Below are 13,614 nucleotides of genomic sequence, written 5' to 3'. Positions count from 1 at the left end.
CTAAACTACTTTATTAAACTGCATTAGCAATAGTGGAGGTTGGTGATAGTTTGTTCAGCAAAATGAAAATGAACGTAAGTAATGTTATTGCTGTCGTTAGTAAAAACAACCTAGTCGGAAAGTTTAATTCATAAGACACTTGCAGGAGTAGTGTAAGAATGAGGATAAGGTTATGCAGTTAAGTGAGGTGGAAAATGTTAAGATGAGCAGTCAATTGTAGTTCATCCGTGACGTATGTATCAGTAAGGAATCGCAAGCGACGAGGTCGCCTTGTCGGTTTCGAGTCGATAAGGAAAGGTGGAAAGTACAAGACACATTAAATTTAATATGGGTCCCTTCTCTGGCCTGTTAAACGACGGCCACCTGTACGTTATTGTAACGTCCTCTAGACTTTACAATAACGTTGTTAGTACTGAAAATATTCCGGCATCATGGTCTGATCATAATTTAATTAAAACTATTATCAAAATAATTGAACAAATTTTGTGTAGGCAAAAGAAACTAAACTCCAAAATCCTTGGTGATATATTTGTACTTGAAAATTTTACCTTAATTTGGGAAAAGCTGGAACGCGGGAAGCATAAAAATTTTGATTCTATTTTAGATTGGTGGACTTTACTAAGCAAGAGCTCTAAACATTTTTGATACGTATGTCAAAACTTATAAATAAAGGAAAATGCGTAACTCTTAACTTCTTGAAGCCGGTCTTGAGAAGTAAATATAAAGCTCATTCAGCTTTGTGCAATAAATATGAGGAAATTGGTGTTCTAAAAGATCGAATCAGAATGCTAGAAATTGAAATTTGTGATGGGATTCGATTACGAGCAAAACTAGACGATAGACATTATGGTGAAAGATTATGATTATCCTTACATGTGCTGGGAAAAGGGAAAAATGTCAAAACTTAGATACTGAAATTATAATCGGAAAATGGAACTATCTTAGATGATTCAATATGTGTACTACAGAGGGAATTTTAGGGCGTTTATTCAAACTATGGGATAGCAAAAAACAATAAAGCAACGCAAACTGAATTTTTAGATTTGATTGGTAATGTTAAAGGAGAAAGTGAAAATAAAATGTTAACTGAAGAAGTGACCGAATCTGAAGTTTGGAATGCCATCTGTGGCTTGAGGAACGGAACATGTCCAGGAATTGACGTACTGTCGATTGAATTCTAAAAGACTACATATTTGGAAAACTATGAAATCTGAATTTGTACAGGTAATCAGATATTCATCCAAAGAATAGGTAATGTGTAAGGATGGTAAAAAGGGAGTGATAAAGATGGCACTAAAGAATGGCAATCGTTTAACAGGCAATTGGCGACTCATCACGATGCTTAATGTAGGTTATAAAATAATGGTAAACAGAATTAAGAAAGTTATGGATTTGTTCATTTCGAAAGAATAACTGTATGCTGTTTCCAACGGATCGATCACCGGCTGTAATACACTGCTTAGAGACAGTTTACTTTGTAAATAATGAAAGTATTCCTGCTGCTCTAAATAACCTCAATTGGTCTAAAACATTTGACAAGAGTGGATTTGAGCTTTGTTTTTCCTTCATTAGGAAAATGTGGAATCTCAAGTGAGTTTATTACACTAATTCAAACGCTTTACGCCAATGCTGAGAGTTTCTGATGTATGAATGGTAACCTGTCTGAAAGCTTTCCGGTGCAGAGGTCTGTGAGGCTGGGATGCCCATTGTCCATGATACTATTTGTAATCGCGCAAGAGCCATTGTATGGAATGCCGAAGTCTGAATTACTCAGGTTCTCACGAAACTACCGAGCGATTTACTGTTGCCAATACTATGTTATGCCGATGATACCTCAGTAGCTACTGATTAACTATAACGAGCAATTATAGAAAGCTTCATGATGAAAACATAAGAAGACACGACAGGTGCCTCACTGAATTATGATGAAACAAGCATTGTTGGGCTAGGATCTTGGGAGACACAAAAGGATGGCCAATCAATGTAGTACTGAAAAATACAATGGGATCATTTGAAGTTAGTGGTGTTAGTGTATACAGTAATGGGTATGAAGCAGCTAAGCAGGAAAACTGACGTATTGAAAGGAAAATTGTGAGTCATATTGGGCAGTAATATTCAAGAAAACTTTCACTGTTCCAGAGAGCAATGCTGAAAAGTCTAAATCATGGCATATATCACATGTCTACCCATTAACCAGGCACATTGGGAAATCCATAGAAAAAGGCATGTTTAATTACCTGTGGAGTGGGAACTATCGCCCACTCAACAGAAGAACAATGTGCGTGCAACTGGTCAAAGGAGGGACAGGAATCATCAATGAATTTGTAAAAAACTGTAAATTTTTGTCTACACAAGTTTCAAGCCCAATAGAGTCCCAAAGTCCAATAAAACGATGAAGACAATTCCCCTTTGATAACCTCCCCACCTCAGTATGCATTACAAGGCGTTCAAATTCTTCTCTATTTTCCCTGCAGAATTCACGAAAGAGGTGATCTCGAAGAGAATTTGACCTAATATAGTTAATCACTTTTATCACGACACTGAGGGCATCGTGCAAACGTCCGCCCAATGAGTTCCAATTGCTTTGCAACTAGGCTTCGACGGTGAATCACACAGTGTATGCAAAATACTTCGGGGACAGCCTTTGTATCTGTCAGTTATTCATAACTAGAGTTAGGATGAAAAACCTGAAGGAAAAATAGTTTGAATCATACGATGAACTTTATGAAACGTGAAAACTGGGTTCCAGGCAAAGCCCTACGTATTCTCTTCACCCATAGGTTTATGAATCCCAAGGGAGATTAGTGAGACATTAGAGCTATAGCAAATGCACCTTTTTCTCCGAGCCCCTTGAACTCTCAAGGTAAAACAGATAGAATTATAATCTCTCATAGGCCTTTGTTAGTGCGCTCGTGCGAGAGAGGGAGAGAAGGTAGATAGCTATTCATCATGAAAACAAACATCTAAGGTCGCTGCCTGCTACACACCTGAGAAAAAATGAGTGTTTCTTTCGTTCGTTTGTTCTTGTCACTGACCGATGGATGGGTAGCCAGGTCAAAAGGAAATAAAATAAAAAAATCCTCATTATTAAGAAAGCTCGTTCAACCAGATGTGAGGCTTTATTACTATACAGAAGGCATTAGTGGGAACTTGAAATTTACGACTCTGTAAAATGTCACGTTTTTTCCTACTAATTGATTGCCATAAAAATTCCGTTCTGGCTGTTCTTTCGAGAACGCTCTTATCATGAGTATATCGATGAAGTTGCTTGACAAGGATAAACACCTTTTGTCTACCGTTTAAAAGACATCCTTCGTAAGAAACTAACGTGAGGTTATTTTCAATAAGATGGAGTTAAAAGAGGCTGGTGTTTTATGGTTTCAATCTATTATTGGAAATACGGAAATAGTAGAATTACGGTGAAATGCAGGAAACATCAGCATTTGAAGGAACAATAAAGAAATTGAATGTAAGCAAATATATTTTGAAATGGAAGATCCATTGATAACACAACTGCTTAGTAAATTTAGAGATGTGACAGATGTTAAATCCATGAGGCGACAAATTCGCATACGGTAAGGCTGAGTGGCTGTTACATGGCATCAGGACAACTGGAATTATCATTAAGGCTAATATTCCTTTTTCTAGGCCAAAAGAAAACTTGAGAATGTGGCAGGGACCTTATGGCCGTGAATTGCAAAACAGAAAAAGATTTTCCCACCCTATCGACCACCAATGCAATAAGAGAAAGTACAGACGATGGACCTGACTGCCGACTGACAAAGAACAGGTAATCACAGGAGGAAAAGAGTAGAACATCTATACGACGTGTGCTGCAGAGCAAAACCTCTGGGTAAATTACTATTCTCAAGGAGGAAAAGGACGGAAATTTTAACAATTTACAACATGAATGCAGTCACTGAGAAGTAATGTAGAGGCAGATGGAGAGATAGAGTACGATGACAAAGGAACTAATATTGAAAAACAGCGATTGTGGGGGACTCACTTTTCGGGGAGAACCATGCATGATATAGGAAGCTTGACAGGTATTAGAAGCGCAGGCTCCCGTACATCAGGAGGATATATCTGATATGGAATCAAGATGAGGAGCTAACAGAAAAGATGAATGAGGAAGAGGACCATCGCACTAATGAAAACAAATTTGAAAACATACTGAAATTGAGGGAATAACTAAAAATTAAATGTAGGGAATTTTTCGTCAACTGTTGTAAAAGGAGAGCAGAAGAGAAATACAGGCTCTTAAACTTACTGAAAACAAGCCTAAGGTACTTATGTGACTCTCTTTATAAATGACAACAGATATGAATACATGAAACATAAAATTAGGAACATACAAAAATGAAATACTCTAAGGAGTCAATATAAGAACTAAAATTAAGGAATTTATTTTGAGTGAAAAACTAGCAATGTACCTACTCATTAGGAAGAGAAAAAACAAAAAATTATTGTACTACTTTGTTGCAAAAAATTCCACTACCTGACGGGAATATAATAACGAGTGAAGACGGTATTATGCAAAATGTGTTCCAAATATCTAGAAGCTCGGGACTTTTTACTGGTAGTCCTTTGTATCTTTAAATTTCAAGGTTCATATAGACAGAACCTCCAGCCTCATTTCTTAATTTGAAGGTTACATTATGATATTTATACAGATTGGGGCCTTTATTAATGGTAGTTCATATCTTAGTCTAACCAGACCACTGAGCTGATTAACAGCTCTCCTAGGGCTGGCCCGAGGGATTACATTTTTTTTTACGTGGCTAGAAACCAATTGGTTACCTAGCAACGGGACCTACAGCTTATTGTGAGATCCGAACCACATTATATCGAGAAATGAATTTCTAATCACCAGAAATGAATTCCTCTGATTCCACGTTGGCAGAGCGGAGAATCGAACTCCCGACTACCGAATCGGTAGGCGAACACGTTAACCACTCGTCCAACGAGGAATTAAAGGTAGTTTAAAAATATATTCCATATGTCATCTTTTAGTTTATTAGTATTCGTGATTTTTAATTTATGTGAGCACTTGCTGATGCACGGTCCTTGATTTAATCGACTTAGGATAAAGTACTTAATAGCTGTGAAGACTATTTTAGAAATTTTAAATGATAGTGTTGAGGTACATAACCTTATGGGCTATCTGAAAGAATCTGGTTAATAAGGTATGATTTCAGTATATTTAGTAGAGATTTTAGTCATTTCTATTTTATAAAGTATATATTCTTAAATATAAAATTTCGTCATATTTTTTTTATTAGTTTGATCTATCATCATTCTTCATTTTTTACGTTCACATGTAACCACCATTATCATTCATTTATTCATAATTAATCATACTAATTTATATATTTCATTTTCATTAGGGCGCTGAATAACCCTGATGAGTTGGTCCTCAAGACCTAAATTTCATAATCAATCAATCAATTTACTGGTACTCAGCGCATCACAGTCTTATTTTGACGGTTCATTTCTATCATTCATACAGGGTGTCCATAATGTCCTAGTACCATTACACGTATTTATTGACCAGAATGGTACTGGGACTTTATGGACACCCTGTACAGTTGTGAGCCTTGACGCAAGTTAGTTATTTTTATTTTACCATTATTCCAAATGTCATTTTTTAATTCCAAGCTTAATTTCTATCATTTATGCAGCAGGGAGCCTTATGCATGGCACTCTTTTGTTGCTGAAATTCCATGTGCCATTTATCAATTTCAACATTCATTTGTATCATGTGCGTTACACACTTTGTTGCTGATGTTCCCTGTCACTTTTCAGTTTCAGTGTTCATTTCCATCGCTCATTTAGTTGGGACTATTTATGTATGGTGGTCTTTGTTGCTAATATCCCTTGCGTCACATTTCATTTTCGGTGCTCTTTTCTATCATGAATGTAACCGAAAGCCTCTATGGATTGCACTCTTTGTTGCAATGTTCAATGTATTATTTTCCAATTTCTTTGTTCATTTCTATCATTAACATAGCTGGAAGCCTTTATGAATTGCCCTCTTTGTTGCTGTACAAAGATACAAAAAAAAAAAAAATAACAAACTGTCTTTACAGCACGTTTTTCTATTTTCCTTTTCAACTTAAAATTCCCGTTTCGATGATTTTCCTACGTGCACAGTAGGGTTAAAATCTCATTAAAAAAATTCTTGATTATGCCTTGTTATGTGCTTAAATAGTTCGAGAATCCATGTATATACCTTTTCCGAGCGTAACTGTCTGAGTGCTAATTGCGTGTTTCATCGCCACCTTCGCTTCAAACTACTGATTACCAGAGCGATGGTTAGCCAAGACGGGCCAGATACCTTTCTCTCACGGCCAGCACAAGACGCCAGGCCTTCTTCTAACGTGAATCATACATACTTTCGGTACGCCACGAAGCTGTTTGCTGTTTCACAGTATTGTTCTTTTTTTTTACGTTGAGATTCCTGTGAGACTTTATATTCATCATCACTTCTTTCGTAATAACTGATGGTCTGGGCATCTGTGCTATCTCCGTTTTAGGAAACTGCCATTCATGATGGAATCAATTTTGGTGACTATTGGAAGCGTTTTTGAACATGAATGGATTTCTCGGCTGTACAAACCAGCGCAAGGCATTGTTTGAGGTAAGTCTCGTTCCGTTTGGCACACCGAACGAGACTGAATTTTTTTGCCCTTTCATCAAGCCGTAAAATTAAGCATGTATCCTTAATCCTTTCTTCTTCAATATTTTTTTTTTATATTTTACGAGATCCTTTAATAAACTGTGCTATTAACTTACAGAAAACGTATATATTTTTGTGTCACAGCTATTATTTAATCATCTTGATCTCGTTGATTGATAGTTTTCTTAATTTTTTTTAGTTTTCGAGGAACCGGGTGACAGGTAGCCAGTGCCAAGGATATCAGATATATAGGGGCTATCGCTGCTCGTCTTCCGGGGAATGAGCATTAGTTCAAGATAGGATTTTACCTTGCTACCAGTGTTACCTTACGTTGCTACAGGTTCAATAAATAAGTTCTTTAACTTATCGCATTTCGCCTTTTTTTCTCTATTTCTCATCTATTATTTTCCAGTAGTTGCTAATATTTCATGGGCCATTTCTAAATTTAAAGATTAATGTCTATTGTTTATGAGTTGCACTTTGCTGCCAATATTCCATGTGCCACTTTTCAAATTTCAAGATTCATTTTTATAGTTATATAGCTGGGCGCCTTGATGCATGTCACCCTTTGTTGCTGTTATTCCAAGTATCATTTTAAAATAATTTTCTGTTGGTTCCGCCATTTGTGTAGCTGGGAGTCTATTTCGTGACTGCCTGTTTGAGTTTTTGTCCGAATGGTTAAATGCTGATTTTAGAGGCCCAAATTGTTCAAAATGAAGAAAATATCTGCAATTGGGAAAATGGTCTAGTGTGAGATTATTAATACTCATGGCATTTATGCCCGTATCTTGGTGCAGTTGCGGTTCCAATACTTATTTTAAGGGCAAATGTTGTAGATGGAACGGGGGCCTTGTTAGTCAAATTGATTTCGTTTAGCAATAGGTTATAATCTTCTCCAGAGTAGTATTCCAAGATTCATTTTTTATAATTTAAAGCTGTTTGTATCATTTATATACTTTATATAGAAGGCTCATAAAGGTTATTTGTCAGCTTTCAATTTCATTATTTTTTTTTCACACTTTGCATTTAAACTCTCATCTTGACACACTTGACATGCCAAATACTGGAGTTGTGGAGGGGCGGGTCAGTTAAAATCGGAAAAATTGGACCTAATCTCAGGAACCCCAAAAGTGTGCAGAGAGGATCCTGGCGAGTCGGTTGGGCGAACAGTTTGGATTTTTTTTTAATGGGCGGAGTTCTTTGTAATGCACCGTGTCTCTCTTCTCTCTCTCTCTCTCTCTCTCTCCCTTAGTCCCACTGTATAGCAGGGGCGGCCGCTCGAGTCAACATTCTCCATGGTGTTCTATTCCTCGCAACTTCTTTCCCTAGTCCCACCTCACCCATATGGCCATATCCCTTCACACAACATCCATCCATCTAATCCGCTGACGGCCCCCTCTCTCTTATTCGCCCCACCCTCTCTGGCCACCCACTTTGTCTGTCTTTGTGGTTTCAGTGACTCAATCTCGGTTCTCCCTTTAGGATAACGAGCGTCCCAGAGCTTCACAATTAAGCCCACTACTAATCAAAGATGAGTGGGCTCCCTTATCAAAGATTCCTTCCGGAATCGCCGGAAGACGCCATTATTATTCAAACAGATCTCCTCTAGCCGGGAAAAAAAGACACGTGATCTCCAGGGTCAAGAGGAATTCTGTTGCCAGTGTTGCAACAGAAGCTCCATTTCTATCATTTATATATTTGGAAGCTTCAATGTAGGGGACTAATTGTTATTGAGTGTTGGTTGTGTCATTTTTAAATTTCAAGGTTGCTTTTTATCGTTTAAATAGCTGAGATCCTGCATTTCAATGGAGTCGCTGTGTGTTGAGTATTTCATGTGTCATTTTTCTCTCTGAAAAGGACATTTAACCATGGCAGTCTTTGCTGTATGTATTGTGTGTCCTTTTAGAATTTCAAGATTTATAGCCTTGTGCGCCATGCTGGTTTTTTTTTTCAAGATTCATTTTTATCATTTATGTAACCTGGAGGCTTTATACACAGGACTTTTGTTGCTAGTATTCCGTGCGTTTTTTCCCAGATTCAAGGTTCATATATACATGTGCCTCCATGCTGGGGTCTCCTGTTTCCCCCCCACCCCCTTTTGTAATATATCAGTTTCAAGGTTCATTTCTATCATTTGTATAGCTGGGACCCTTTATGCATGGCACTCTTTGTTGCAAATATTCCATTTGCCATTTTTGAATTTCAAGTTTCATATAGCTGTGTTTTTCCATGCTGATGACTGCTTACTCGCATCCCCTTATTGTTTTTTTAATTTCTAGGTCTATTTCAATCATTAGTATAACTAGTTAGGTGCCTTTATCATTGACACTTTGTTAGCATTCAATGTCATATTTTAATTTCAAGGTTCATATATAATAAATGCATTTGGTGAATAATTCTTAAAATGAGAGAACTTTTCATTGCAGATTTTTATTATAAATAAATCTCCTGCGTTTCCATTCCGTTCACGTGCTCCATTTCAGACAACTCCACGCACACCGGTAACCGTTTATGGTTTTTCACAAATGACTAACTTGACAACATGGTTTACATGAAAGATGATATACAAGACACTTGAGTACGACTAAAAATAAAAAAGCAATGATTATCACATAATTATAGGAGGTTAACAATATTTAGTGGCAACTCCTAATAAGTGGAACATATTGTTTAGGACATAATATGAGGGCGATGCGTTTGACACGCATTTTTGAATGACAAGGTTTATATCTTAGTATAGCCTTGTGCTCCACGCTAAGGATTTTCTTTATATAAAGATTCATTTTTATAAATCTCAGATTCTATAGGCTTAGTAACAATGCAAGCAAGTGTCAACATTGTCAAGTACAAGAGGTCTGACCAAAAATGCCATCGACAAAATATTAGTGTGCCCGAGTTCAGGTTTCGTCTTCAGTGTTTACAGTTCTTCGCAGATGACTTGAATGTTTGTAATATAAAGCGCATTATATTATCCGGTGATTTCCTTTACACTGTTTAACACTTTAAACTTGGCAAGAATCATATGAGTGATTTGTATGTGAAACTTCATAATAGTGCTACTTTCTTAATTTTCAATATAACCATCACACACACAGCTGTGTAATTTCATGGTGAGGACTTTTCTTACAAGTATTCCGTGTGTAATTTTTTTAAATTTAATTGTTCCTTTCTGTCATTTATACAGCTGGGAACCTCCTTCGTGACTGTACAGTGTGTGTCCAGTTGGTCTTGTTGAGTTGCTAAATACCTATTTTAGAGGCCCAGATTGACTGGAAAAATTCATGAAAAATGGGAAAAATGATCGGATTTGGCATTATTTGTGCTCACAGCATCTACGCTGAGGTCGTGACTGCATTTCAAGATTGGTGCGGCTCAATTGCCAAATATCTATTTTAGAGGCCGAAATTGGTCATAGTAATAATGATACTGGTCCAATATCTGATTCTTTGTGTCCATGACAAGAAAGGCCATGGATAGTCTGCATTTCAAGATTGGAGCAGCTGACTTTCTTAAAATGAAAAAATTCCCCATGATCCGATGTGGGGTGGTGTTTGGTGTTTATAGCACTACTGCCCATATCATGCTGAGAATAACCGTTTTGTTGAGAAGGTTTGTCTGTTCCTTTTGCTGTTTGTTGTAATTTTAGAATCCATCGTTCCTCTTCTCCTTTTAGGTAAGTCTACGTGTTACCCAGTGATCAATTATGTATTGTAAATCCATTCAGATGGTCGTTTGCCCTTGGAAGGAAACCCAGCATTTGTTTCGTTCTGACTGCATATCCTTTCAAGCGTAAACTACTTGATGACCCCTAAGGAACTATTTGCTGATGCTCTTATTCTTTCGCAGTAACCATTAAGTCAGGAGGAACTACTTGCTTACCTGGCGGCCGTCTATTGGAATTACGATTCTATTACCACTTGCAATGGAGGAGTAATGTTAGCCTATTGTTTCTCCGTCCTCCTGCACACGACGAGGTCAGCCGAAAGTGTCTTATCATCGACGAACGATCTTCATGAGATTTCCGAGGAACGGTTTTCATAAGGTACGTCATCACGAAAAATATAGTTGTTTCTAAGTTGATTTCATTTATCTTGGATAAACCGGAGGTGCCGCAAGTGTCATGAATTTTGTCTTGGCTAGATCATCTTTTTTTTTAAAGTTTGATTAAGTCTTCATATAATTATCAAAAGTGCCTACTCTAACACACACACACACACACACACGCACGAAATATGGCGGGATGGTAAAGAGGGGTGCCGCAGTAATGATTGTATTAGTGCCATCACTAAAAAAAAAAAAAATGAGAACCACTGCTCAATCCCAAACAAATGTCCTGTTGATAACGTGTTTAAGATATTCATAATTTATCACCTGTGTAACTTTTTTTAGGCTACGCCGGAAAGATTAGCAGCTTTTCTAGGCATTTTGCCATGGGATATTTGTTCCCCCCAAGTAAAAATTTCCAGGTCGTTAGACCTGTGGTTAATTAGATTTTATTCACGTCATGCAGTGTCGTCTGGGATATATAAGAGTGTTTTCAGATCGCTCATAATTTCAGTTTTACCTTTGAGTGTGTGTAAGGCCAAAAATTATATTTATTTTTTTAAGTTCTGGATATTTTTGTTTTCAATCTTATTTTTATTTTTAGTGGTCTCTCTCTCTCTCTCTCTCTCTCTCTCTCTGATAAGTTTTATTTCCAAAGTTATTAGGTGCTCTGGTAATGTTTTCCTGTCACCTGTTATATCTTCAGGGTTTCTCGAAACACCGGTGAGGATTAGAGAAGGAAAAAACAGTTTACCTGTAGCCACTTCTGACACAGAAAATTACTTCTTCCGGCGACAAGCCAACCAGCAATCGATTCACAAGTTAGTGAAAGTTACCTTTCACAAGACGTTCAACCTTCGCTAAAGTGAACATTTTAGTAACTAGCTTTTTTTTCCTTCCATCTTATTCTTTTTATATACCACGACGCTCTTGTGTGTCAAGGTTGGTACAGGGTTGTTACCAACACTAATTTTAGAGGTAAAAAAGTGTGGCAGGAGGGCGGTGTCAATTTGAAAGGAACATTCTATACCTAGTCAGAGGAATCACTAAAGCATGCAGTCAACCTTGTCGAGTCAGTTGGCCAAAATTTGGGAAAATTGTTTTTTTAACGTGCTGGACTTTCTCTCTCTCTCGTTTCAAGATTCATTGAGCCTTTTGCCTAGATGCAGTTTTTTTTTTTTTTTTTTTTTGAATTACAAGATGCATATAGACATGTGCCTCCATGCTGAGGGGTATTTTGTACTCCTAAGTATTCCAGGTGTCATTTTTTAATGTATGGTAATTTCTATTACTGACTTAGCTTGGAGTTTTTGTACTTGTTACTTGTTGACTGATCCAAGTCCCGCACAACTTCCATAGCGCTCGCAAGAACTCAGTTATCAATTGAAGAGTTTAGTCATCAGATGTATTTGATCACACATTCACTGTTTGATCTTCCATGTCATAGCATCAATTAAACAGAAAGGTTTTAACTTTATAAAAGACTTCAAATCCTCAATCGGCCTCGGCTGTATAATCTAGGGGCTGTATATTTAAAGCTCTGGAGCCACAGACTGAAGAAATGCGCGGCTCGACCAACTTGAAACCATCTGTAACTATCACGGGCGCCTGCAGCATATTTTACAAGAGGGGGCAAATTTATATATATATATATATATATAATTATATATATATATATATAGATATAATATATATATATATATACTAGTATATAATCTATATATATATATATATATATATATATATATATATATAAAATATATATAATATATATAATATATTATATAGATTATATATATATATATAATATATATTATGCAGTGGAACTTGCGATGTCATTAATTTAAGTGAAGCAAGATGCGATAAAGAAAAAATACAGAAAGTTACCTTGGCTTTTATTTCAATATTTCCATATAATGTTCAGCTGGATTCAAATATTTCTGGAAAGAACAACGCATTTATATCGTGTATACAAATATACAGTACCTAATGGCACCTTTAATTTACTTAAACTGAAAAAAAATATATTGTAAAATGGAAGGAAAACAGTGATGTAGTTAAATGTCGTAAATGTAATATGTATGTATATATATATATATAGATTTTTTTTCCAGGATTTCAAGGGGGCGTGTGCCAAGCGCCCCCTCTTGCCCCTATGTGCGGGCGCCCATGGTAAACTAGTCTTGTACCAGGTCGATTTATTGGTTGTATAAACTGTAGTAGGGCTCTCAAATACCGAGGAGAGCCGCTCTTAACAACTTGATGGGTCAAATCACATAATTAGAATGTTATTTCGGCCTTCACCGGGAGCCATTGCAAATCAATTAAGACACGGGTAATCCTATCCCTTGGAACAACGCCTTTTATTAGTCTAGCAGCTCTGCATAATTTTCTGCACTTTCTTGAGGTTTACAATAATCTACACGGTTGATGATGAAATTCTTAACAGAACTCAGGATATTTCCTCACAAGGGCTTTATTCTTGATGATACTCAGCAACTTTCACTACACTATTAATTTGTAGACAGAGAGACAAGCCAAAATCCAAGTACACCCCGATATCACGGACCCTGTCAATTGTCTGGACCCAATTTTCATTTCTATTTTAGGAGATGATGATATCAATAACCTTGTAAAATCCTTAAGAGATTTATATATATTATAAAATGTGACTTATTTTACTAATCTAATTTTACCTGTCACCTAATACATGCAAGCGTATGCGGATATACTTTTATTTGTATTTTAATATAGAAATAACATTTTAATTTTTTTATTAAAAAAATATTTGTAAGTTTTTTTTTAATGAAATATGATTTTTACATTCCCATTCCCTTTAGGTTATGATCACCTTCATTTACAGTTCATTAATCATCAAGTTACTTATTTCA

This window comes from Macrobrachium nipponense, chromosome 32 (genome assembly GCF_015104395.2).
Source record: "Macrobrachium nipponense isolate FS-2020 chromosome 32, ASM1510439v2, whole genome shotgun sequence".
In the NCBI taxonomy this organism is placed as follows: domain Eukaryota; kingdom Metazoa; phylum Arthropoda; class Malacostraca; order Decapoda; family Palaemonidae; genus Macrobrachium; species Macrobrachium nipponense.
This window is presented reverse-complemented; position numbering follows the sequence as displayed.